Source organism: Desmodus rotundus, chromosome 3, assembly GCF_022682495.2.
Source record: "Desmodus rotundus isolate HL8 chromosome 3, HLdesRot8A.1, whole genome shotgun sequence".
In the NCBI taxonomy this organism is placed as follows: Eukaryota; Metazoa; Chordata; class Mammalia; order Chiroptera; family Phyllostomidae; genus Desmodus; species Desmodus rotundus.
Window position 1 is genome coordinate 138,525,098 of NC_071389.1, and position 26,509 is coordinate 138,551,606.

At 42.3% G+C, this 26,509-nt stretch overlaps 1 long non-coding RNA gene and 1 pseudogene across 1 annotated transcript; both read left to right on the forward strand.

The window, feature by feature from the left end:
* On the forward strand, positions 1 to 26,509 carry LOC123478281 (uncharacterized). Its single transcript, XR_006653444.2, has 3 exons — positions 1 to 237; positions 12,238 to 12,420; positions 25,578 to 26,509. It is a non-coding gene; the product is annotated as an uncharacterized lncRNA (long non-coding RNA).
* LOC112318988 (ribose-5-phosphate isomerase-like) lies at positions 6,990 to 8,811 on the forward strand (annotated as a pseudogene).

Here is a 26,509-nt window from a genome sequence, read left to right on the forward strand (position 1 = left end):
TCATAGGCTTCTAAACCTCCAGAATGGGGAGGAAATACATTTCTATTGTTTAAGCCGCCCAGTCTGTGGAGTTTTGCTATGGCTGCCTGAGAAAGCTAATACAACCAGGGATGGAGTCTTACCAGATGAATGTTACAGAAGATGGACCGAGGAATGATGATAAATATGGAGCGAATGAGAAAATAGATGTAGAATGCTGAGTCTAATGTGCGTACCATGGCAATTGCTCAACCAATGGTAGGTACAGCTTGCTGCCTTCTGAGTACCTGCCTCTCTTCCGTTCCCACAGTGACAAGTACTGTGTGAGGAAAACAACCGTGTAAGGGGTCAGGGAGTTCACACTCACGTGGGGAAAACAGAAACAGTACAACATAATCAGCACTGTCATAAGAAATTGACAGCATTCTGATCCAGAGGAACTGTCGCAGAGGAGGCGACGTTTGAGCTGAGCGCTGAAGCTGAGGGAACAGAAGTTTCAGAGGAGAGCAGGACAATGGAGAGAGCAAAGCATTTATCAAAGCCTTAGTGCAGAAGGTGCGGATGGAGTGTGGCGGTGGGGGGGGAGCGAGAAGGGGTTCAGTGCAACCAGAATGTGAAAGGCCCGGAGCTGATTAAGCAGTAAGCAGAGGAGTGATGTCATAGGTTTATTTTTAAAGAAAGATGAAAGTCTGAAAGCATTGGAGACAATAAATTAGAATGGAAAAGAAACTTTTAGAAAGCATTTGCAACAGTCCACCAGGGCCTGAACATGAGACTTAAAGGAGCAATATTTGGGAAAGAATTCAAGGTTTAGTGGCCCATTAGAGGGGGATGTATGAGAGAGGTTAGGGTGTAACAATTACTCCAAGCTTTCTGGCTTGGATGACTGGGTGTATTGTAACACTATTAACCATAAGATAATAATAGGTGAAGATAAGGTAAATGTTTTGGTGAGGTTGGGGAAGGATGGTAGGAATGGTGTTAAGGAGTTCAGTTGTAGACACGCTGAATGGAAAAATCCATTTGATCATTTCATACAGGAAGTGAAGTCAAGCATGTGGTTGAGAAAAAAGATAGTTATCACTTACTGAGTGTTCATATGTTAAGCACTGCACTTTATGCGGATTATCTCATTTAATGCTAGCAACAATTTTATTTAGAAGTTATTTTGCTATTGTTTTTTACAAGAGTAATTTGAGGTTTAGTGAGATTACGTTATTTGCCCAAATTCATATACAGTAGTCCCCCCTATTCAAAGGGTATACATGTGAAGACCCCCAGTGGATGTCTGAAATTGTGAATAGTACTAAACCCTATATATGCTGTATTTTTTCCTATACATACATGGGCTTTATGGCTTCTCTTTGGCAGCATTACCATTATTGCACTTGGCGGCTATAATTAAGTAAAATAAAGGCTACTATAATACCAGTACCGAGATATTGAGACAGTCAGTCTGATTTTATTTCTCTGGAATAACAGAGACGGCTTCTAAGTGACTAAGGGGCAGATAGTTCATACAGCATGGAGACACTGGACAAAGGGATGATTCACGTTTAAGGTGGAACAGAGCAGGACAGCGTGAGATTTCATCATGCTACTCAGCACAGCACGCAATTTAAAACTTCTGAATTGTTTATTTCTGGAATTTTCCATTTAATATTTTTGGACTGTGGTTTACCATGGGTAACTGAAACTGCAGAAAGCAAAACCATGGTTAAAGGGGGCTATTGTAGTTGGTAAGTGGTCTGACCCCCATGTTCTGCTCTCTGCTCTTTGCCATGGAGATATTTCTTTTTATTAAGCAAGCCAAAGTGGAATCTTGGCAGAAAACAGTTTTTTAAAAAAATTGACAGAGAACCAAAAAACCAAAGAGAGGGCATCGAATGTTCAAAGGCATCCAAAGAGAGGTCAACAGAGATTGAGCTCTGAATTTAAGCCCAAATCAGATAAGAAGAGCATGAATACACTTCCTGAGAGCAGTCTTAGTGGGTGACAGGGCCAGAGGCCAATTGAAATGCTGAGAAGCAAAGGAGGCAGCTGTTTGATGTCCAGGCAGGTAAGATGGCACTGGAGGAAGGAAAGGAGGGCAGGCTGGCCACGTAGACAAGTGTAAAGGTGAGATCACCTTGGCAGATCTACCTCTAATCCTCAGTCTGGTGGGCTCAGAAACCAAGTTTGCCAGCACAGGGCTCCAAGCCCATGAGAACTTATGTTAAAAAACCAAAATGTTGATTGATTAATTGGTACTGAGTAATAAACTACCAAGCGAGCCAGATGTTCACGGCTTGCCAATGAGAGCATTATAGCTTTTAGGCAAAGCCTAGTTATAGTCAGACTGCTGCCAGGAAGCGTGAACTCAGAGCCCGGGGAATCACCTCACGATGACGGGTGTCCTCAGCCCGTGCTGTGCTGTGCATCCATCTCTACCGTGGAATATATTCCGCAGAGTTCGGGTGATCATGCTTATGGGCTGTGGTGCCTTCTCCTTGGGCAGCAATGGAGTTGCAGAGACAAATTTTGTTTTTCTGGATTTTTCTTTGGAGAAACCATCCTATTTCTTTTGGTTGAGTGCCTCCCAAACACAATCATTCTCATACTGTCTTCATAGTCTTTGCCATACCCTTATACCACCAGTGTGTACTATTGTTAGCTCAATTTCTAAAATTAACTTATTTAAAAATTAATAATAAAGATATTTTAAGAGAAACTTTTTTGTTATGAGCATGAATAGAAAGCTGGTATCCCTTGCCACAAATGGGATGTAAAGACATAGCTTAACATTTCTTTGACTATCTGTTTCCCCCAAATCTTCTTGAATATTAGCAGCGATATGCTTACTACCCTCTGGGAAGCATTTTCGCAGACAACGTATGGCAGTTTCTAGATATATACTTTCTCGGCCACATTCTCAATTACTGGAACGTCCCAAACCATCACCTGGGCAGGGGCAGATTTCCTGGGAAGCTAATAAAGTTTGAGCTTCAGGATACATCACTTTTACCTGTCCTTCCACATTTCTACCTTGCACGTTTGTACCTAACTTTGTGTTCTTTCTACAAAGAGAACCCCACCACCATGACCTTGTGTAAGGTCTGGGCCTCAAACCGGCATCCTCTCCTACTTTTGGGTCACTGTAAATGTGGATGACTCCCTACTATAAGTTTTCTTTTTCCTCATTTTATAAGGAAGGATTAAGCTTTTTTTTCAGGTTTGGTGATGTTTTTTAGTTTATTTGTGTACCACCTTTGTATGTAGAAAGAGATCTGATGAGACTTGAGGGTAGGTGTGTGTGAAGGGAAGGGTTGTGTTTAGGCTGGAAGGACTTGAACATGTTTGTGGAGAAGTGTGGATGGAGGGAGACTAAGAAGGTCTAAAGGAGGAGGAAATTGATGGAGATGGGATTTAGCTCACAGGAGAGGGGCTTGACCTTCAGACAGAAGAAGGCCCCCTTGCCCTCTAAGCTAACAGAAAGGAGGCAAGAAGAGACGTATTTCAGGCAGATGAACAAATGCAGGATGCTCTGACTCGTGTGGCCTCCATTTTCTCTTTGGACTCTGAGAAGACATCGTATGCCAAGAGTGAGGGATGTGGAGGTTGTGGGGGACATTTGAGGGGAAGTCCATGTTTGGAATTTTCAACATGGAACCTGCCAGAGGGAGCTCACCAGAGGCAAGAGAAGGCACTGTGGAGCACCTTTGATTAGCCAGACCTGTAAGGGTGCCGGGCAGTGCAGTGATGGGCTGCTTTCCCTCACAACTCTGAAGCCCTCACCGTGCGATTCTGCAAGGGTGGGAGTTGGCTGAGGAAGGGGAGCAAGGAGGCCAAAGAGACAGAGGAAATGGAGTTGCTGATAAATTTGTCCCTGAAGGGCCTAATCAGAGAGCAGGTTGTTTATAGATTGTAATGGGGGGACTACAGGGCTTTGTGAGGTCAAAGAGCATGTTTAGTGAGAACACTAAGCAGGGGAAGAACAGGCGACTGTGGTCTGAGCAGGACTTCTGAAGGTGGAAGAAGCAAGGAAACAGAGGATCTCCTAGAGGCTCCAGAAGGAACACAGAACGGCCAACACCCTGATTGATTCTAGCCCAGTGAAACCCACTGTGGACTTCGGACCTCCAGACCTGTAAAGTTATGATTTTGTGATGTTTTATGCCACTTAATTTGTGGTAATTGTTACAGAAGCAATAGGACACTAATAGCAATAGGAAGCTGAGGCTATTAATTGTTTTGAAAGAAAAGGAGTTTGAACGAATATGCAAGAGCAGTACCATATGGGAAGAAGAGTAGAGCCAAAAGAAACTGCCCGTGTCCATCAGATAGAGCAAGTGTGCAGGGTGAGCCATCTCCACTCAAAAGGCTGCCAAGGACACAGAGCCCTCCAGGGCCATCCAAGTCTCCGATAAAGCCCTGGAGGGGAGGAGGTGGTGCATGAAAAGGTTAAGAGTGTAGGAAACTATTTAGTTTTTTTATAGTAGAGCAAAACTTTCAAATAAACCAGTCAGTAAAAGACAAATGCCATGTGATCTCACTAATAAGAGGAACCGAATGAAAAAAATAAACAATGAGCAAAATAGAACTAGAGGCATAGAATCATGGAACAGACTGTAAGAGAGGAGTGGGGAGGCGGGGAATGGCGGAAAGAAGGGGAAGGAATTAGTCAAACAACATGTATGAAAGACCCATGGACATGGACAACATTGAGTAGATTGACTATGGAAGTGGGGGGCGGGCTGGGTGGAGTGGGTGGAGGGGGAAAAAGTAGGACTACCATAATAGCATAAAAAATAAGATAAAAAATGTACAATGTAAATAGTCAGAAGTCAGATCTCTGGAAGCAGACCAAATTGAATAGGAATAAGAATGCTTAACAGAGTCCGTGACCTTCAGGGATAGCATGCTGTGCACATGCCACGGGCCATTCCTGAGAATCACAGAAAAAGGGAGGCAGGGCCTTGAGAAGGGTAGCAAGGCCAAAGATGGAACTTTGCTCAGCAGTTTTAACGAAGTGCCTTTTGGCCTCCCCTTCAATTTAGAGGGCTAGTTTTGAAACATAGTGCCTGCCTCTGCTGGTCTTGGTCACATTCCAGAATAAAACTTTTGTTTTGTAGAGACTGAGACCAACTTTAGCCAGCAGAGTATTATCAGATGCAATGCTAACTAATTAATAATTATCATAAACAAGTCAAAATAAACTTGTTTCTTCACAAGCTATAATAAAAATTTGTTTCTGATCAGAGGTGTCTTGCCCACACTAAGCTTATAAGTGCTTATTTGATTTAAATGAATTAAGACAAGTCACAAAGTGCAGTAAAGGTTGGATTTAGCTCCATTTGAGAGCCAGATCAAAGAATCATGAGAGAGCTGCATGGAAGGTTTATAACTATAAGACCTTAAACCCTGATAGCTGGGCTCAGCCATGTGTGGGTCAAGGCCCTCCTTTGGCACCTGTGCCAAAGACCTGGAACGTAAGCAGGCTTGGTTCCTTTCTAGGAGTCCTACCCCCTGAATCCTGAGCAGAGCTGGCCTTAGCCACCCACCATTTTGTCTTCACCTGTGGACGTCCCTTCCAAGCAATGGTCACCCCAAGTGTCTCTTACCATAGCAGCTGAAAAGGTAAGAAAAAGTGTCCAAGAGAAGCAACAACAAACAGAAACATCCAGGAGACTAGTCACCGGCAAGGCAGAGCTTTTAACTTCTTTGTTAATCACATCAAAGGTTCCAGTCCTTCACACCACAGCCCCATTATGTCCTTGACTTTCAGGGCAAATAGTCCCCTTCCTTGGGTGGAGTGAGAGGATGGGGAGCACTGTGTTTCTCCCTACAAACCAGCAATATGATTCCATTTCAAATGCTAAGCTCTTAAACTAAAATTTACTGATACATGTTTCTTTCCTCCACTTTTTCCTTCCCATGTACAAAGCTAATTACTTCTTTAATTAAGCAGTCTTCACTCTTATTAGTGCTGTTGGCATATTCAAGAACATTTTCAGCTCTTGGTTCCCCAGTGGACCAAGGCATGCATTTTCAGGAACCCAGGGTATCTGGCTGAACTCAACTGAACTCACCAATCTAATCAGGTTGCTGAAGACTGATATTGGTTAGCTAATGTTCTTCAAAGCCAGACACAGAATAAGCTGCCTTGGAATCACTTGCCTGTGAATCCTGAGAAGTTGTGCAGGGAGATTTGGATGAGGATCCTTATGATTTCAGGGGATGTAGAAATAGGATTGAGACACAAAGAATCACCAACGTGTCCTCGTGCTGTGTTCCCATGATGCTCAGTCTCACAAGTTATCCTCAGTGCGGGAAAAGCACAGGGCTTATTCTGAATTATCTGACCACTTCTCCTTTCACATATACTGAGCTGGGTCCTCTCAGGGGTGGTCTTTATCCTTCCAGAGACCAGAATCTCCAACAGGGCCGGCTTCATGAATGTGCAACCTGCATAGCACGCAGGACCTGCACTTAGAAGGGCCCCGTGCTTGGTTTAAGGCTCTGTTGCTGCTGTCTTGACATTCTTAATAACTTTTAAATAAGGGCTCAGCATTTGTATTTTTCACTGGGCTCTGTAAATTCTGTAGTCTGTCCTGGTTTCCAATACGGTTTCATTGGTTGAGAACCCTCTGATTTCAGGGTTACTTCTTTAATAGTCTATAACCTCCTTTTGCATCCATTTACTTATGTGTCTGTATTTAGTTTTCAGACTGCTGGCTTCCTGAGAACATGGGCTTTCTGACCTCTTTTTTCTCCAGGGCCTTGAAGAGTGCTTGATAAATCATAAGTGGTCAGACAGTTTGTTGAATGATTAAATGCTGTAAAGAGGCCTCAGTGATATTCCCATAACCAAGGTAGCAAGCAGATCATTGGGATAGTGCCACATTTGGTATCAAGTTCACCATGAAAGGGGTCATTAGCTCTGGACACTCCCTCCCTCCCTCCTCCTTAATCACTTCTTTCTGTCTGAGCTGTAAACTGCTTTAATGCTTGATTGACCGCACGGATTCTCTTTCACCTGATTCCATAAGCTGAGCAGGGAACCTTGTACTGACCCAGACAGCCATGTTAATGGACCCAGCTGAGCTGCTGTTGTCAGGGTTCAGAGAGACAGTTTTGACCTTGGGTTTAGGCATACCTTCACCCTGGTCAACTGAGCTGCAGAGTCTGAGAGAAATACATGTAAGAACAAGCCATCAGGATTCCCAAGAAGATTATATAAAGTGGTGCCATACTGTGCACCCTCTATAGGTGGGTCCTGGCCCCACTGCCCTGGTGGGCTTGGGAGTCCCAGATTCCCATGTGCAGTCACAGGGGTGTGTGCTGCCTGGGCTTCATGAGGGCATGGGCAGAACAAGCTCCAAAGGTAGGGAAGCCAACAGCATCTTCCTGGGTCCTTCATGATGTCCATGGCTGAGGAGGCCAAGAAGCTCGCCGGCCGTAGGGTGGTGGAGAATCATGTGAGGAATAAGCAAGTGCTGGGAGCTGGATGTGGTTCTACATTTGTCCATGTTGTGCAGTGAACAGCTGAAAGAGCGAAACAAAGGAACCTGAACTTCGTCTGTATGCCCACTTCCTTCCAGGCCTGTCAACTCATCCTGCAATGTGGTTTAACTTTCAGTGACCTGGACTGACACCCAGAGATTGACCTTGCCATGGATGGTGCTGATGAAGTAGATGCTGATCTCAATCTCATCAGGGGCAGTGGAGGCTGCCTGCCCCAGGAGATGATTGTGGCGGGCAATTCCAGTCGATTCATTGTGATTGCTGATTTCAGGAAAGAATCCAAGAACTTTGGGGACCAGTAGCACAAGGGAATCCCCATCGAGGTTATCCCAATGTACTCTGTCCAAGTGAGCTGAGCTGTGACTCAGAAGTTCAAATGGCTGTCAACAAGGCAGGTCCCTTGGCGACAGATATCAGGAGTTTTATTTTGAACTGGAGGTTTGGCCGGGTACACAAGTGGAATGAAGTGAACACATCTATCAAAATGATCCCAGGTGTAGTGGACACAGGCCTATTCATCAGCCTGTCTGGGAGATCGACTTCAGGATGCAGGATGCTCAGTGCATATGAGGGAGGAGCCTTTCCATTGACCCTGTGGGAGTGAAGTGTATTCACCTTGAGTCTCCAGCCCAGAGCAGGTGGACATGCCTCTCCAAGAACTATAATGTATCTGTACCAGGTGAACAGCTGACAGGGTGATTGGAGAGTTAAATCCAGTCGTCTGAAGTATTGTTATTAAATGTCTTTTTAAAGTTTATTTTTAGAGAAGGGGGGAGGGGGAAAAAGAGGCACAAGAGAGAATCATCTATCGGTCGCCTCTCACATGTGCTCCAACTGGGGACTGACCTGCAACCAAGGCACAAGCCCTGACCGGGGATTGAACTATTAGGTAGAAGCTAGGAATGAGAGGCCAGAGGGGAAATGAAGCAGGCCTCCCCCTTTACAATCTAGTAAAGAACTTAAAACATGGGGCTAGAAACAAAAGGGAGACATGTCTCGCCCCTTGACCCAGCAGGCCTGAGCCCAGTCCAGTAAGATTGCCAGGCTTTCCAAGAATCACAGGCAAAACCATAATCATACAGGAGGTGGGAAGTCCTTGGAATTCTGTGTGTATCATCTTCGCTAACAGGGAAAGAAAGCCTTTTTAACTGTCCCAAGGTCTGGAGGGGAGAGGAGGAGGGAGAACCTACAAACTGACTAAAGCACATAACCTGTGAACCCCAATAGTTGATGCACTCAGATTAGCTGAGGGCCCGCTTGTAGCCAGGTGCTCAAGTATATAGAACAAACTTACTAATACCTTATTTTCTCTATATATTTCATAAATAAACTTGTTATCTCATTTTCACTATATGTGTTACCTGTCACTTAAATTCATCTCTTGCGAGCAAGACAAGAACTGAGGAGAGGCGGGGAGACCCCTGATGTGGGTCTCCCCAGTAAAAGAACAAGCAACCTTTCGCTTTGTGGGAAGACGCTCAACCAACTGAGCCGTGCCAGTCAGGGCTTAAATGTCTTTTTTAAAAAGACAAGTGTAAACATATGTATTTTTTACTATTAAAATACTACTTTTAAGAAATGAAGTAGAACTTGAGTTTATGTTTTATATAACACATTTACCAAAAAAAAAAAAAGAAGGGGACTTTTAAACTTCCAACTTGACCCTGCTGGTTAAGCTTCTGAATACTGAGTTTGTAGAATAAATCATAAATTCTCTTTAAACTGGTAAAATGAAGGGCCCAGCCAGCAGTGATTCCCTGGCGCCTTACTGGAAACATTGGAGTTTACTTTTCTACCACACTCCGGTTTTCAGTTTTTGTTGTGATCACGCACAATACCTTGTCCCATACTACTTTAAGATGAGTCTTACAGAAGTCGGTGAGTGTAGCAGTGTGGTGTGCAGTGACTCAGTGGAAACTACCAGGGAGAAAACATGGTGGTCCTTTTGCTAAGATCAGGGGTTTCATTCAGACGTCTGTTGTTGTGAGCAATTGGCCAGAAATACTTGCTAGTTCTGCTGTGAAATGTGACTTTTAAGTAACTGTGTTTTTGTTTTTAATATTTGATCTCTTCCTTTGTTATTACGTGCATGTTTCAGCATTGGAAGTTGTCTTCTCTTTATGTTGTTGGAAGGTTGAAAGAACACAGTGTGGTGCCACCTCCCCCCCCCAAAAAAAACCCCAGAGGCGCCATCCTACCTGCCCATGGCAGTTGGACTGTGAAAGTGGAGGGTGTGGCCACCAGCAGTACTGGAAGGGCCACATCTGTGCTGTGGGCCATAAGGAGGTATTTTCCTTGAAACATTTAAGATGCTAAGTCCCACAGTTTTTGTTGTGTTTTAAATACATTTGAGAACTATTTAAAGGAACCACCTATGTCTGAGGACCACAGATAGGATTCATTTTCATTAACTGCCTGGAACACAGTGTTGGATGTTATCCTAAGACAGAAAGAGTGAAATGATCAATTAGTAATGCCTGCACAGGCACCTATGCTTGTATTTACTGTGTGTCTAGCACAGTATGGAACACACAGTAAATGTTCTATGCACATTTGATGGCTGGATACATTATCAGTGAAGACTTCCTATTGAAGGGGTGGTTCAGAGCATGCCATCCCCAAATATGCCCCTTTGGCACATTGATTATTTTAAGCCAAAGGCACCTGAGAAACAGCAGTTGCAGGAAGGGGTCTTGGATCTCCACTTTTCTACCTAAAAGCAGGTCATAAAATTTCCCATGAGAAAGACGCCTTCCCTGTTACAGGAAGAGAACACTCTTATCACCAGAGACTGGGGCCGATGCCTAAAGGACCTGTACAAACAAACCTACTAAAATAGCCCTGATCTTCCATTAGTTTCCCCATATATTTTCTACTCACTATCTCACAATTTACTGCCTCCTAGCCCAAGCCCCTTTGTCTTGCCACCTTCCCCTAATTTATAGTTCCTTGCATAACATATAAGTTTTTTGGTCTAATGGCTTCTTTGGGTCTTTATTTTCCTTGCGAAGACTCTGTATACACATAAAAATATTAAATACAATTTGTATGCTTTTCTTCTGTTAATGTAGCTCATGTCAGTTTAATTCTTAGGCCAGCCACGTGAAAATCTAGGAGAGCAGAAGGAAGTTTGTCTTCCCCTACACCACTGATGCTGTACGTCTGCCGCTGGACAGACCTGTGAACAAGCTCTTCAGCATCAGCTTCAGTTTCCTTAGCTACAAAAAGACTTGAAATATCTTCTGGCCCTAATGTTATGTAATTATGTCAATATTTTGTAAAATGAAGACATTTGTGTTAAACAGTGCCCCCTGGCAACCTTATGTTCTCTGTGTGTACTTAAGGCTCCATTTCTTCAAAGCCCTGCTGGGGGGCCTGTCATTTTCTAATGCAACAAAAGGTGTAATATGTTTTTCATAGAATTGCCAGAATACATTTCTTTTCAGTCTGGATTGTGGCAAATCTGGATGGTGGCTAATGATGAAAAATGGAGATTTCAAGAATTCCGTCTTGAAATAACCACTGTGACTTAGGATCCAAATTCACAGCCTTGTTTCTTTAATGTCTTGTAAATCTAAGAGACATATGTCTTCTCCAGAGATTTGTGATTCTATGGAGGGGGCTGAGTTAAACATAATTAATTGCTTACTGCATTTTTCTCTTTCCTCTTCCCACCAGCTATCCCCTACTTCACACTCCCCCATCTCATACCCAAACAAGGTGCTCCCTCCTGACTTTAAGAGAGGTTTCCCAGGGATCTTCTTAAGAAAGTGACTCACAGAATCAGACAACTAGAGAGGGTAATTGGGTATTTAGGAGTCCCAAGCAAGATGAACCCAAAGAAGCCCACACCAATATACATCATAATTAAAATGTCAAAGGTTAAAGACAAAGAGAGAATCTTAAAAGCAGCAAGAGAAAAGCAGTCAGTTACCTACAAGAGAGCTCCCATAAGACTGTCAGCTTATTTCTCAACAGAAACTTTGCAGGCCAGAATGGATTGGCAAGACCTACAACCAGGATTACTCTACCCAGCAAAGTTATCATTTAGAATAGGACAGATAAAGAGCTTCACATATAAGAAAAAGCTAAATGGTTTACCACCACCAAATCAGTATTACATATATATTAAGTGATTTTCTGTAAGAAGAAGGAAAAAAAGATGAAAAATATGAATAATAAAATGGCAATAAATACATATCTATCAACAATTGAATTTTAAAAACATAATAAATGAACAAGCAGAACAAAAACAGATTCATAGACACAGAGAACATTTTGACAGTTGCCAGATGGAAGGGGATTTGGGGGGATGCGTGAAAAAGATGAAGGGATTAAGAAGTACAAATTGGTAGTGACGGAATAGTCATGGGGATGTGAAGTACAGCCTAAGGAATATACTCAATAATATTCTGATAACTATGTATGGTACCAGATAGATATGGGATTTATTGGATGATCACTTGGTAAGTTATATAATATATAGTCACTGGGTTCTATACCTTAAACTAATATATTATATATCAACTGTAAGTGAAAAATAAAAAATTATTTAAAGTAAAAAAAAACAAATAACACAGAAGACATCAAAGCAGCCATTCTCAATCTTAATATTCCTTTCTCTTTGTCCCATGTCTAAGAGGAAGCCACTTTTTACAGCTTCTGCTTTAAATTTTTCTGACAGTTACTTTTGCATCTATAAATAATATTTCCAGGCTTACCAACTTGACACATTGGCTCTTCCTCTACCAACAGGTGAGGACCTAACTTCCTCTCACTGTCTGCTGGGTACCTGCTGACCTTCCTGACTCAACTGTAGCACCACTTTCAGTTCCTCCACTGGTCCTCTCAGAACCTTTGAAGTGCCAACTCAGCCTCCACTCCTTGTTCCATCAACACAGACTGTGTCTCTCAAGTCTGTTTTAAAAGAGTGATAAGGTAATTTAACACGCCCCCATCTTCTACAGCAGACCTCCATCAATTTTTTATCCAATGACTCTCTAGAAACTTTGACTCTCCCTCCCTGACAAACACTCGTCATAAATGTATTTGCCATTTTTCAGAGCACTGCCTAACCATACTTCCCAGGTGCCATCGCTGTTAGGTATGGCTGATGGAATGTGTGGGGACGCGATGCCTGACCTGGTCCGGCCCATGTAGTCTTCCTCGATATCTTCCACTCTTTTCTGTGCTGGCTAGAGGTTTTCAGAACTGTTTTTTCCCTTTGTGCGTGCTGGAAAGGGCACCATATGATTCCCCTTGACTCAAGAAGGGAATTCACAGCTTCTGAAGGGCTTGTTCCAGAGAATGCTCTTACCCAGTATGTGGGTAATTATGTGTCAACTTAGTGAGGCTGTGGTGCCTCACCATTTAGTCAAACACCGGCCTAAGTGTTGCTGTGAATGTATTTTTTAGATGTCATTATAATTTACATTAAGTAGACATTAAGTAAAGCATATTATCCTCCATAATGTAGCTGGGCCTCATTCGATCTGTTGGAAGCTTTAATAGCAAAGACTAATGTTTTCTGAAGAAGAAATGCTGCTTCAAGACTGCAGTATAGAACCCTGCCTGAGTTTCCAGCCTGTTGTAGTTTTGCCTTACAGATTTTGGACGGGCCAGCCCCCACAATTGTATCAGCAAATTGCTTAAAATAAATCTCTCTTAATCACCTTATCTCCTTGCCTGTCTGTCTGTCTGTCTCCATCCCATCTGTTCTATTTCTCTGGAGAACACTGACTAGTGCACCAAAGAAAGAGCCAGTTCCAATTCCCTTCCACACGATCCTTTTAACATTCCTATCACCAGGTCATTCTGAGACTGGATTTAAGCTGTGTCTGTACACACACCAGACAATGCCCAAAGACAGAGATAAGCCACAAAGCTTTTTAAAGAATTAAAACATAATGGTCCCTTTCTCACCCCCCATATCCTGAGGATAGGACTCCAAAAAATATGCATCCAGAAGGTTGGAGTAAACTCTCAAAAACATCCTATTTCTCAACCCCTATCTGATCCCCTAGGTGTGCAAGAAGCCAGAAGGAGGATTGAGATGGGAGAGAGATACCGAGGCAGCACGCAGAAAGTCACTTTTATCTAGACTAAGGCCTAAGGTTGCAGATAGGGTATAGTGGCCACTTTGGAGAAGGAGTCAAACACTAAACAAAACAAAACAAAACAAAAAAGAAAGGAACACTGAAAAGTTAGCTCCTTGCCTGAGGCATTGGAGAGTGAATGTAGGAATTCACCCAAATTAATATCTCATCTAGTTCTGAGGTCAAGGTACTATGGCAGGGCCTGGGTAGCCAGAAAGTGAGAAATTCCTTAGTCCTTCTGTTTGCTGGGGGGAATTTCTTCCTGGTCTCTGTCGGGCTCATTGCCATAGCGCCTGTGAAGCAGTTGTCTGGAAAGCCTTTCTCTGGGGCTCCAAGATTAGGCTTTGATCTGCTCACCTCCTTTCTGTTCTTTTCTGCTCCAAACGCTCATTTGCTCTTATGACTTCAGTGTTCACCTCTCCACTGCCAGCTTCCAGCTCTTCTTCTCACACCGATCCCAGTGCCCTCAGTCCTGCTCCCCAAACAAGCTGGGCCTCTTGGTTTACTCCAAACTGGCTCCTCTCTGGGCTCCTAGCTTGCATCACTCACAATGGATGCCAAATGCCAGATGTTGGACCATCTCTCGAAGATTTACACAAACCACCTCCGCTTCTTGCCTTCAAACCACTGTTGTCTCTACCTTCACTCCTCACTGACCCCTATTTTGTTTCATTCTTCCAAATACTTCATCTGCTCCTGCCTCTTCCCACTTTTTAACTGCAACCCAAATTTTAGATGCATAGTTCATGAGCTGAATTATGGCAAGTATCCTCCTGGCCTGATCACCACAGCCTCCAAACAAGACATTCTCATCTTTCTCCTTGGACCATCTCTCTAGTTGGGACTAGTTTTTACCAGCCTCCCATGAAGGTAAGAGGTTCAGATATATTTGACTCTCACACCCCCGTTTCCTAATGTCCAAAATCAAGATCATCTGCTCCCTCTAATACTCCTCCCACCCCAAGTTCTTTTCTAACTGCCAAGGTTTGGAACTTAAAAGACATTTTATTTTATTTTTAAAGTTCTAACTGTTGACATTTTAATTGATTTCACTGTCTTATAAAAGGATTAAAGTAAAAATAATTTAATTACAATAGTTTATTTTATTACCATGAGGATCACAAAAGGGATCCTGTGAGTCAGCGTATCTTGCCCAATGAAAGCTTCTTTGCTTTTATTACTTAATGTGCTGTTAATTGCTCCCAGTTTGTTAGCTTGCTCACAATCTTCTAATTCTTTGGTATTGTTTGCCACTTTCAAATACTAATTAGAACTCCCAGCTTCATTTCTAACTGGAATTTCATTCTGGACCAGGCTCTACGTGACAGTCTGTTATTGAATAAGGGCCATCTTCTGCCCAGAAAGGACTTGGTCACTTCAGATTAACCTTGTAATAACAGAAGTAGTTTCACTCTTGCAGTTTTTTTTTTATTATTATTTTGGGGGAGATTTGGAAGGTGTTAACATTATTGATGCTGTCAATACCACACAAGAAATCGTCCAGGACTCCAGTGACATTTCTGGAGGTCAGAAGTCCAAATTGGATCCTCAGGGCTGCCCTCCGTCTAGATGCTCTAGGGGGTGATAATTTCCTTAGCCCATCCAGTTTCCAGAGGCCACCTGCATTCCTTATCTCGTGACCATGCATCACGTAGTCACATCTTCACTCCTTCTGCTCCCATTGTCACATGCCTTTTCTTTCCCTAAAGGCATTTAAAATCAGCCTTTGCCTTTATGCTCTACTTCCATTTAGCCTCAAACCCCAACACTTACTTCTGTGATTCTACTTCATCTCTGACCAGGCTCTCATCACCACCCACACAGGGCTTTCCACTCAGCCTCCCGACCTCAGTTTTCCCCTTCCACCCTCCACAGCCATAGTACTCTTCTTTAAATACCTCCTCCAGCCTGTTATCCATCTCCTCTACAGACTCTCAGGCTCAGTGACTCCTGGAGCACCATGTCCCCTTGATGCACTCTTGCAGAGGAGGGATAATGCTGAGCTGGGATACAGCTAGAGCTCTACCATATATTAATATTAGGACTAGAAACTGGTCAAGTTAGTTAGCTTCCCCGAACCCTAGTTTCCTTACCTGTACTGTAGTGATAATGTGAAAGCATCTTTTTAAGGCAATAAAACACTATATAGATGTGAGGCATAATTGGGGTATTAACATACTCCTTTGTCTGCGTTTTAAGATTCCCTGTAAACTGGTCCCCAGGCAGCTGGGAGATTTTCCCTAAATCCTGATCTTGAAAGTCTGAAGGCACAGGCTCCCAGGACATAGCTGGAATGTATTAAATTGTTTTCAGATATTGAGTTTCCCAAACTGTGACGTTCCCTATTGGTCTTATTCTGGGTTAGTAGAGAGGATTTAATCTGGGAAGAGGGGTCTTTGGGATCAGAGGTTGGACTTTTGTGATCCTTCCACACAAAGGCGGTGATTAATATGGCTGCATAGAATGAGCATGCCCAGAGAGTGAGGTGATGGGAGAGGACTGCGGACAGAGCCCAGGGCAACACCAGCACGGGGCTGGACTGCTTATTAGACTTCTAGAGCCCAGCTCAGTGCTCGAAGTGTAGTAGGTACTTGGTAAACATTTTTAAAGTTGTATACCATTAAATAGTATATATATATTTTATTCACTCATTGATTCCTTCACTCAGTAGATATTTATTAAATACCTAGAAAGGATTAGTTTATGTGCTGGATACTGAGAGTACACTGATGATCAAAATAGACAGTGTTGTGGGAGCTTACAGTTGGGGGTGGGAGGGTAGAGACAGACCTTAATCAAATAATCCGAACAATACAATCACCAACATAACATAAACTAGCCTAGTGTGTCAGGGAATGTGTGTCTTAAAAAGTGACATTGAAGCTAAGTCTTCCAAAGAGTGGCTGAATTAGGGAATATTCAATAAACTCTTATCAGCAACGACGGATGGCCTCTGCTAGCTGCCCCAGAGAAGAGGCTCTGACATGAGATTTCTGGGGGAAAGGAACGGGAGCTGTGCCCAATACAGGGTGCTGGGCCTTATCTGCACATGTGTCTCCCAGGGTTTTTTAAATGACCCTGTGCGTGGTGTTTCCCACTGGGTACAAAAAGTTGCCTTACTTAAGAGGTAGTATTAGAGAGAGGATCCAAATAAACACAATTAAAAATGAAAGAGGAGAGATTACAACTGATACCACAGAAATACAAAGGATTGTAAGAAATTACTATGAAGAACTGTATGCTAAGAAATTTGAAAACCTAGATGAAATGGACACATTTCTAGAAAAATATAATCTTCCAAAACTGAATGAAGAAGAAGCAGAAAACCTGAACAGACCAATAACAGCAGACGAAATTGAAGCAGTCATCAAAAAACTCCCAACACACAAAAGCCCTGGACCAGATGGTTTCACAGGAGAATTCTACAAAGCATTTAAGGAAGAGCTAACCCCTATCCTTCACAGACTATTCGAAGAGGTAGTATTAAAAACCCGAGCTTGAAAAACCCGAACTTGGAAAAATGGCACAGAGGTACGTGCAAAGTGTAAGCCCCATTTATACTAACTTGTCCTCCTCAGTTACATTTGTGGGCACATCTTTGGGACCATCGCAGTGGAGCCCCCTGTGCTTAGAACCTGTCCACCCCAGCAGCTGCCTCCGTGCTGTCTGGGGAGAGCAGCACACGCGTTCGGCCTCAGGAGAGAGACTTCAGCCTGTAGCTAGTACCTCCCTTTTACATAACTCAGCTTTTTCAGCTGCTGGATTTCTACACCCTAGAATGTTATTAATTCTCTTTGCCACTTGAAAGGGCACAAGACTAAGTAGGTTAAGGATTAAAGAGAGTACATGAGAAAGCATTTTCTTGTTTCATTTCTATAATTTTAAGAGAAAATGCTGCTGAGGAAGATGGGATGGAGTCTCCCAGCAGAAACCACAGGACCAGGCTGCAGTGTAATGGAGTGTCATGGAAAGCGCTCACTCAGTCCCTCCATTAACAGGCATCTTCTCGTGGATGCTAGAGCTCTCCAAGGCTTTCCTCAGGCTGGCTGTGAGGCTATGAGGGGAGGTTTTTTCCTCCCCTCCTTTAATACCTTGCATCAAACAGTGTTCTAATCATAAAGCAGTATGCACATGTGGGAATTGAAACGTAAATTATGGAAGCAAATATGATATGTGTGAGAAAAAGGGACCATGCTGTTTTATGCTTATGTTTGTCATCCTGTATTTTCATCTTGCTTTTTTTAATTAATTTTTTTCTCATCACAGAGCTTTCAGGAATCTGTCTCTTCATTCATCTTTCATGCTGTTTCTTAGGGCAATTTCATACTCGATATTTTTGCATTTTATAACATGGAGTGGGAGAGTTGCATAAAACAATTCCTTCACATAATACAGAGCTGTGATATCTTCTAAATAAATATCTAGGTCACAGCTAGATTATTAGACCACTTAAATAGTTTGAAAGGACACTTTTCTTAACTTTAGAAGTTAGTACTCAATTTATTTGCTTTTATTTCCTGCTATTTCAATGACTAGATTCTTCCTTTTATTTAGCAAAGAGATTTGTTCCTCCTGTCTTTTTGTGTTTGCAAGTCTGTGAAATCTCTATCAAACTGAATGCACACAGCTCTGAAAACTGGGCTGGACTCATACGGGGTCTGGCTTGTCCTTGATCTTCAAAATTATGACCCCTCACTCCAGGCACTGTTTTTCTTTAGTCAATAGTTTTTTGTGCCCGAAAGTCTCACAGGGATACTCATGGAAACAAAAATACAGAACCCCAGGGTTTGGAGAACATCATCCCCGAGGCAAAATGCTTTTGTTTTATGACTGCCCTTGCTCTGAAAACAGCATGTTTTCAAACGGCAAGAGGCTGAAGCGAGGAAATGAAAGAAGACAACTGTTAAAGTATAGGGAAGATAAAACTGGCCATGATCAGAGAAAAAGGCAACTGAGGCTCACGTTCAGCAGGAGATCCCATCATCTCCTATTTTTAGAGCTTTTCCATTATTTGTTGTATTTAGCATTTAAAAATTTAGCATTTGCAGGGTCAGCCTGGTTGGAAGTGCTTGGATGGAGCAGGTACAGGGCACATGGAGTTGGCCTCCTTTCAGGAATTGGACATGAATTCTTTTACTCCATGACTTTTGTGGGCAAGTGAAAAAAATATATTCAAAGTAGCTTTACTAAAAATGGGAAATTCACTTGAATAGGTATTAAGATGTCTCACAGAACCCAGGGCAGTAAGTGGGGGGAATGGCTGCAACCAGAAATCAAAGGCCATGGCAGTTGCTCTCACTCTCTCACTCACCTACGGCAGTTGGCCGCACTCTCTCTGATTCAGGGTCCACGTGATTTTTTCCCCTTGTTTCTGCACATTGCTATTTTAGTCATTTCACTTTCTCTGTAGTGATGCTGTCTGTGCTGCTTGGTGCATTGGGGCTCTCTCTGTGCCTTCTCAGTTCCATTGTCCCTGATAAACGGACTAGCCCTTCAATACCCAAACTGCAAATGTTCAGGATAGAAAAGCTATTGGCTCAAGCTGACCAATGAATGTCTTCCCTCTGGATCATTCATTCACTCTTATCCAATCAGTTGAAACCCAGTGGAAGGGGTGGGGTCACATGGTACAAACTCAACTTTAGGGATCTACACCTGCATATGTGGAATTGTTTTCAGAAAAGGAGGATTTGGCGAGGCAAAAATCTCTGAAAGCTATTCATTACATTACATAGCAAAGCTTTATTTTTCATTTAATGTGTCAGCTCTGAGAGGGAAATAAGAAAGTCCTGGTTTGTCCACTAAAATTCTCGGCACAAAATATTCATACACTGACAAATAAGATAGAAAGGTGCCAATTAGTGTAGGAGAGGAGAAGCAGAAGGGTGGTAAGCATGGATGATAGTATTTAACTTCATAGTCAGTTTATTCCTATGGTCTTGTAAAATTATTCTCATTTGGAAATGACTCCAAGTGACTGCTGTACCCTCACACAAAAACATCCGTATTCAACATCATTAGACTTCAGGGAAGTGCACATTAATGCCACACTGAATATCATTTCACACCATAGAACAGCTAAAATTAATAGGACTGACAATGTGAGTGTGAGAACGTGGAGAAAGGGGAAGTCTCGAACATTTCTGATGGCAGTATAAAGGAGTACAACTTTGAGAAACTGTTTGGTTACATATAAATCTACCCTCAGACCCAGCAATTTCCCTCCTACATACAGGGTGGGGCAAAAGTAAGCTTACAGTGGTTCATATGGTAAAATAATACAATAATTAATAAATAACAATATAAGAATAAGTATGTTTCACATACTAACAACTGTAAACCTACTTTTGCCTCACCCTGTAATACCCAAACAAAATGAGTGCCTATATTCAGCAAAAGACATGTACGAGAATGTTTATAGAAGTTTCATTCTTAATAACCCCAAACTAAACAACCCACCTGTTCAACCATAGTAAAATGGATAAACAAATTGGAGAATAGGTCTATAACAAAATACTACACAGCAATAAAAAAGAATAACTACTGCTACATGTAACACTGATGAAGCTTATAGATACATTCTTGAGTGAAAGAAATCAAAACAAGAGCATACTGCATGATTCTATTTATATGAAATTCAAGAACTGATTATAGAAGACTTCCATCAAGAGGGAGGTGTAGGCAAACATGGCTCGCCTCCTCGCACAGCAAAAATTACAACTAGACTACAAAACAAATATCACCCAGATTAGTCAGAAAATCAAGCTCTATGGAATTCCAACAAGCAAGAAATTAAAGAAGCCGCATTCATCTAGACGTGGAGATACACGGAGAGGTGCAGAGAGGTGGAACGGTGAGGGGAGGTGTGGAGACACAGAATAGGTGGTCTTACATCACGTGTGGTGGATAAAAATTGGGAGGGATACCTCAGGAGCGTGGGATCCCAGCCCCACACGAGACCACCCAGACTAGGGTTCCAGTACCAGGAAGGTAAGTCCCCATAATGTCTGGTTCTAAAAACCAGTGGGGGTTGCAGCAGCAGAAGAAACTGCAGGATTCTCAGGACTCTTTTCTTAAAAGGCCCACAGTGGACTTAGGACTTACACAGACTCACTCCTTCTGGGATTCAGCACCAGGACAACAGCTGGAAGAACTCCAGTGGCATACAGGGAGAAATTGAAGTGACTAGCATCAGGGCAAGTGCCAGGAGACAGCTTCCTCCCAGACAAAACTCCAGGGGCCAGGCAGCGGCATTGTCCCCTCTCTGAGCCCTCCCCCACACGGAGCCACAGAGTGGTGACCTAGGTTCCCTGCCCTGGCAATACCTAAGACTCCTGCTCCATCCAACTTACTGGTGAATTTGTCTGAAATAGGCCACGCCTCTAGGACTGGGAGGCAAAGCGGCTCTCCCTAATACATAGAAACAAACACAGGGAGGCTGCCTAAATGAGGAGACAAAAAAATATGGCCCAAATGAGACAACAGAAATAAACTCCAGAAAAAGAACTAAACAAAATGGAGATAGCAATCTATTAGATGCAGAGTTCAAACACTGGTTGTCAAGATGTTCAAGGAACTCACTGGGTACTTCAACAGCATAAAAAAGACCCAGGCAGAAATAAACGTTATACTAAGGGAAGTAAGAAAAATTTATAGGGAGCCAACAGTGGAGGGAATGAAGCCGAGAATCAAGTCAACGATTTGGAACATAAAGAAGAAGAAAATATTCAATCAGAACAGCAAGAAGAAAAAACAATCCAAAAAAAGAGATTAGGCTAAGGAGCCTCTGGGAAGTCTCCAAATGCACCAACATCCAAATCTTAGGGGCAGCAGAAGGAGAAGAGGAAGAGTGAAAAATTGAAAACTTATTTGAAAAAATAATACAAGGAAATTTCCCTAATTTGGTAAAAGAAATAGACATACAAGTCCAGGGAGCACTAAGAATCCCAAATAAGTTGGACCCAAAGAGGACCACACCAAAACACATCATAATCAAAATGCCAAAGGTTAAAGATAAAGAGAAAATCTTTTTTAATTTTAATTTTAATTTTTAAATATATTTTATTGATTATGCTATTACAGTTGTCTCATTTCCCCCTCTTTATTCCCCTCCACCCTACACAATCCCTCCCACCCACATTTCCCCCTTTTCGTTCATATCCATGGGTCATATATATAAGTTCTTTGTCTACATTTCCTATACTATTCTTACCCTCCCCTTGTCTATCTTCTACCTACCATTTATGCTACTCATTCTCTGTACCTTTCCCCCCTTTCTCCCCACCCACTCCCCCACTGATAACACTCCGTGTGATCTCCATTTCTGTGATTCTGTACCTGTTCTAGTTGTTTGCTTAGTTTTTTGTTTTTGTTTTAGGTTTAGTTGTTAATAACTGTGAGTTTGTTGTCATTTTACTCTTCGTATTTTTTATCTTCTTTTTCTTAGATAAGTCCCTTTAACATTTCATATAATAAGGGCTTGGTGATGATGAACTCCTTTAACTTCATCTTATCTGGCAAGCACTTTATCTGCCCTTCCATTCTAAATGATAGCTTTGCTGGATACAGTAATCTTGGATGTAGGTCCTTGCCTTTCATGACTTCAAATAGTTCTTTCCAGCCCCTTCTTGCCTGTAACGTTTCTTTTGAGAAATCAGCTGACGGTCTTATGTGAACTCCTTTGTAGGTAACTGTCTCCTTTTCTCTTGCTGCTTTTAAGATTCTCTCCTTCTCTTTAATCTTGGGGAATGTAATTATGATGTGCCTTGGTGTGCTCCTCCTTGGGTCCAGCTTCTTTGGGACTCTCTGAGCTTCCTGGACTTCCTGGAAGTATATTTCTTTTGCCAGATTGGGGAAGTTCTCCTTCATTATTTGTTCAAATAAGTTTTCAATTTTTTGTTCTTCCTCTTTTCCTTCTGGCACCCCTATAATTCGGATGTTGGAATGTTTCAAGATGTCCTGGAGGTTCCTAAGTCTCTCCTCATTTTTCTGAATTCTTGTTTCTTCATTCTTTTCTGGTTGAATGTTTCTTTCTTCCTTCTGGTCCACACTGTTGATTTGAGTCCCAGTTTCCTTTGCATCACTATTGGTTCCCTGTACATTTTCCTTTGTATCTCTTAGCATAGCCTTCATTTTCTCATCTAGTTTTCGACCAAATTCAACCAATTCTGTGAGTGTCTTGATTACCAGTGTTTTGAACTGTGCATCTGATAGGTTGGCTATCTCTTTGTCACTTAGTTGTATTTTTTCTGGAGCTTTGATCTGATCTTTCATTTGGGCCATTTTTCCTTTGTCTTGGCATGCCTGTTTTGTAGTAAGGGGCAGAGCCTTAGGTGTTCATCAGGGTGGGGCAACCCATGTGGCTGCGTTGTGATGCTGGATGTTGGGGAAGGGACAGAGAGGGAACAATACTGCTTGCTCTGCTCTCGGTCAGTTTTCAGTCACTTCCCCCTGTACCCACAAGCAAATTGGGCCTTTCTGGTGCTGATTTCCAGGTGGGTGAGTTTGTGTACATTCTAGGACTCTATGGGTCTCTCCAACGAACTCTCCTGTGAGTCTGGGAGTTTCTCCTCCTGCCACCTCAACTCCCACAGGTGTTTTCAGTCAGAGGTTTGAGGCTTTATTTCCCCAAGCTGGAACCCTGGGTTGTGCAGTCTATCTCACTCTCCAGTTCTTCCTCCCGGTTTATCTGCACTCGAATGTGGGGCTGCCCAGTCTACAAGCTGCTGCCTTGTCGTGAGTGCTCTCTGCCCAGCTGCCCATTTCTGCCCCTCCTACTGGTCTGGATGAATGTTTCTTCCTTAACTCCTTGGTTGTTAGACTTCCATACAGTTTGATTTTCTGTCAGTTCTGGTTGTTTTTTGTTTTTAAATTTATGGTTGTCCTTCTTTTGATTGTGTGAGGAGGCACAGTATGTCAACCAATGCCTCCATATTAACCGGAAGTCTCCAAGAGAGAATCTTAAAAGCAGCAAGAGAAAAGCAGAGAGTTACCTATAGGGGAGTTACAATAAGACTGTCAGCTGATTTCTCAAAAGAAACTTTGCAGGCTAGAAGAGACTGGCAAGAAGTATTCCAAGTGATGAAAAGCAAGGACCTACAACCTAGATTACTCTACCCACCAAAGATATCATTTAGAATGGAAGGGCAGATAAAGTGCTTCCAAGACAAGGTGAAGTTAAAGGAGTTCATCATCAAGCCCTTATTATATGAAATGTTAAAGGGACTTATTTAAGAAAAAGAAGACCAAAACTATGAACATTAAAATGGCAATAAATTCACAGCTATCAACAATTGAATTGGAAAAACAAACTAAGCAAACAAGCAGAAAAGAAACAGAATGATAGATATGGAGATCACTTGGAAGTTTATCAGCTGGGAGGGAAAAGGCGGAGAATGGAGGAAAAGTTACAGGAAGTAAGATGCATAAATGGTAGGTACAAAATAGACAGGGTGATGTTAAGAGTAGTATAGGAAACGGAGAAACTGAAGAACTTATATGCATGATCCATGAACATGAACTAAGGGGAGGATTGCCATAGAGAATGGGGGGGGTACTGAGTGGAGGGGGGCAAAGGGAGGAAATTTGGGACAACTGTAATAACATAATCAATGAAACATATTAAAAATTAAAAATATATAAAAGAGGAACAAGTAACAAGGTAAAAAGAATTGATTATAGATTATAATTGTTTTTGAGGGTTGTTGACTGATGGGAGGCATGAGGGAGCCTTGCGGAGTGACAGAAATGGTCTATATCCTGATCTGAGTGGTCATTACACAGTTGTAGACGTGTAAAAATTAGCCAAACTACACACTTAAGGCCAGTGAAATACAGTTAAAGGCCAGTGAGTACCTTGAAGTATGGACAATGAAAATGGGACCTGGGATTTACTTTCAGACACTGAAGAAAATGGACATGTGTGTGGTGGATAAATGAAATGAGATTTACAAACTGTAGATTGTTGTTAAAGTTGGTGGTAAGTACTTGGCAGTTCATCATCCTTTTGTAATTGTTAGAAATTTCCAAATTAAAAAAAGTTAAATACATGGAAATTTTCCAGTGATGAAGAATTAGATAAAAATGCTCCTTTAACACACTAGAAGGTATACAAAGGTCATCTAATCTATCTTGTTGGTATAATTTTGTTAAAAGAAAAAAACCAGATTGTATATTTCTAACAAAACATCTCAATTTAAATAAGCAAAAGTGTCAATGTAAATGTCTCTCAAAAGTCTATGCATTTTTAGTCCATTGTTAAATGGAGGCCGGGCAGAGAAGGAGGGGAAATAAAAGAGGTGTTGTAGTGTGGGGTGGGGCCGGTCTAGTTCTCCTACAGAAAAAGTGATGCCAGTGGAAAGGATGCTAGGAGATACAACTGCAGAACAGAACCATTAGTGAAGTTTAGTGAGTAAGTATTGCAATAGGAAGGCTGTCTCAGAGAAAGAACACACAGAAAATGAGAGAAGGCAAGGAAGACTGCAGGGAAAGGCAAAAACAAGATCATTAAAAATAGAACTAAACCTCCCCATGCCTCTCAGAGAGATTTCATGCAAGCTTCTGCTCGAACCCACCATGTGCTTCTCTTATTTCAGAAACTAAGATGATCCCCGCTCTGTGGTGACATCCCCCCCTGGGAGTGGAGCACAGCACCTTGTCAGCTCACATGAGGAAGATATTATGGAATTGAGGCAAATCCCTCAAATTTGCTCTTTCTTTCTCATGGAGCTTAGATAGAGGGGCTCAAGAAGCTTAGTTATTTAACCTGTGTCAAGAAACAGGATCCAGATGCTTTTGAGATTAATTAAACGGGCCCACCCTGAGGTTCACAAAGAAAGGCTAAATCTTGCCAGGACCTGGAAACTCACATGGAGTGCCTGTCAGGGACGTGACATGGCGCTGAGGAAGGCCCCGGTGGAGATGGAGTGTGAGGGGAGATTATGTCCTCTGGGTGTGCTTAGTGATTGTACCTCAAAGGATGCTGTGAACTTATCTCCTCAGGGAAAGGCACTGAAGATGAGGAAGAGCCCTGCTGTCCTCCAGGACCCCATGATTACTGCCTTGCACAAAGAGTCCTCCTGTCAAAAAACAGAGGAAGACAATTGCAGAAGATGCCAGTATTTCTAGCCAGGACAGGTTTGGAGCTAACTAACATGCCAGTGGAAATCTGTTTTTGCTGTCCCTGAATAGTCCCTGAGGCAGAGTGGAGTGTGTGCCAAGTGTACTGTACCCTTATCTCCCCCACCATCTGCATACCATGTTGCCCAACACCAAACAGTACTCTGTGTCTAGTCTACCCTTCCAACAATACTGAAGGGAGGGTCCTGTTACTTGCTCATGGGGTCTCATCAACCCAAAACATTTAGAGGTAGTATTCTGAAAAAATTCGTGGTGTCAGATTAGTATGTTTGAGGGCCATTCTCTATGACCCTGGAGAAACCCTAGCAAAGGTCTTTGGCATTGAGAGAGTAAGTGAATTTTTTCTTAAAAATTTAAGTATAACACAGTGAAAGGCACTCTCTTTTTTTAAACCTAAAAATTTTTTTATTTATTTTAGAGAGGGAGGAAGGAAGAGAGAGAGAAACATCGATTTGTTGTTCCACTTATGTATACACTCATTGGTTGATTCTTGTATGTGTCCTGACCAGGGATCGAACCTGCAACCTTGGCATATCAGGGCAATACTCTAACCAACCAAGCTACCTGGCCAGGGCCTCAACATTCATTTAGTGTGGACTTTAACGATTGCAAAGAAACACAAAGGTAGAAGGTATTAAAGAAATCATTAAAAACTTTCATAAAACTGTTCATTTTTATGAGTGAATTTGTTAGGAAATGTAAAAAAGCGATTTATTTATGGGATAGTTCTGTTGTATTTCAGAGCATTCCAGAGCCTCAGAGAGAGGAATTTGTAATAAAAGGCACCTATTATT